We start from the raw sequence: 2,099 nt of genomic DNA, 5'->3' as shown, positions 1-2,099 counted from the left end.
AGAATACCCCAAAGACTCAGTAAAAAAGCTAATAGACCTCATTGGAATATTCAGTAAAGTGGCAGGATATAAGATCAACATACAAAAATCAGTTGGATTCCTCTATACCAACAATGACAAGGCTGAAAAGGATATAAGGAAATCAATACCATTTACAGTGGCCACCCAAAGGATGAAATATCTGGGAATAAATGTAACCAGAGAGACAAAGGACCTATACAGAGAAAACTACAAAACACTATTACAAGAAACCAAAAGAGACCTACAAAAATTGAAGAATGCACAATGCTCCTGGATAGGAAGACTTAACATTGTGAAACTATCAATACTGCTCAAAGCAATTTACACATACAATGCAATCCCAATCCAGATTCCAATAGCATTCTTCAAAGAGATGGAAAAATACAATTACAAATTTTATATGGAAAGGAAAGAGACCGAGGATAGACAAAGCACTGCTTAAGAAGAAGAGTAAAGTTGGAAACTTCCACTCCCTGATTTAAATTTTTATTACACAACTACAGTGTTCAAAACATCTTGGTACTGGAACAATGAAAGATACAATGATCAATGGAACAGAATCAAGAATCCAGAAATTAACCCATCCACATGTTGTTGTTGTTGTTACGTGTCATGGAATCAGTTCTGATCCATAGCGACCCTGTACAGGGTTTCTAAGGCTATAAACCTTTACAGGAGAAGAAAGCCTCATCTTTCTCCTGCGGAACAGCTGGTAGTTTCGAACTGCTGACCTTGTAGTTCGCAGCCTGATTCGTAACCACTATGCTACCAGATCTCCTTAACCCATCCACATACAACCACTGATTTTCATTAAAGTGCCTAAATACATCACATGGGGAGATGAGAGTCTCTTCAACAGGTGGTGCTGGCAGAACTAGAGAGTGATATGCTAAAGATTGAAACAAGAACTTAACTCACACCTTATATAAAAACCAACTCAGCATACATGAAAAACCTAAAGGTAAATCATAGATTTATGAAGGCCATCAATGATCAAGTAGGGACAAATGTGAGGGCTCTAATTCATGGAATACAAAGACTACAAAACATTTTGAAAACTATGCAAACAAAAGTAGATAAAATAGAGGAGTGGGACATACTAAAAATTAAAAATTTATGTGCATGAAAAGACTTCAACAAAAGAATAAAAAGAGAACCCATAGAATGGGAAAAACTATTTTTCAATGACATATAAGACAAGGGACTTCTTTCAAAAATATATAGGAAACTACAACAACTCTTGACAATTTAAATTTTTCCTCGGTTGATAAGAATGTTGTTTATAGATTCAGTGGTGAGGATTTTTCTTTTCTTTCCATTGAGATGTAATTCATAACGAAGGCTGTGCTCTTTGATCTTCATCAGTAAATGTTTTAAGTCCTCTTCACTTTCAGCAAGCAAGATTGTATCATCTGCATATTGCAGGTTGTTCATGAATCTTCCTCCAATCCAGATGCCACGTTTTCTTCATAGACTACAGCTTCTTGGATTATTTGCTCAGCATACAGGTTGAATAAGTATGGTGAAAGAATACAATCTTGTCACACACCTTTTCTAAGTTTTCCATGTTCTGGCCGAACAGCGGCCTCTTGGTCCATGTACAGTTTCCTCATGAGCACAATTAAGTGTTCCGGAATACTCATACTTAGCAATGTTGTCCATAGCTTGTCATGATCCACACAAACAAAAGCCTTTGCATAGGCAATAAACCACAACTAAACATCTTTCTGATATTCTCTGCTTTCAGCCAAGACCCATCGTACATCTCAATGATATACCTTGTTCCAAGGCCTCTTCTGAATCGGGCTTGAACCTCTGGAAGCTCTCTGTCAACGTGTATTTGCTGTTTCTGTTTTATCTTTAATAAAACTTTACTTACATGGGATAGCAAAGAGATTGTCCAATGATTTCCACATTCCATTGGGTCACCTCTCTTTGGAATGGGCACAGATATGGATCTCTTCCAATCAGTCAGCCAGATAGTTGTCTTCCAAATTTATTGGCAGAGATGAGTGAGGGCTTCCTGTACTGCCTCACTTTCTTGAAAGATTTCAATTTTTATTCCATCAATTCCTGGT

The sequence above is a fragment of the Chrysochloris asiatica genome, unplaced genomic scaffold (genome assembly GCF_000296735.1).
Source record: "Chrysochloris asiatica unplaced genomic scaffold, ChrAsi1.0 scaffold00225, whole genome shotgun sequence".
Taxonomy (NCBI): Eukaryota; Metazoa; Chordata; class Mammalia; order Afrosoricida; family Chrysochloridae; genus Chrysochloris; species Chrysochloris asiatica.
This window is presented reverse-complemented; position numbering follows the sequence as displayed.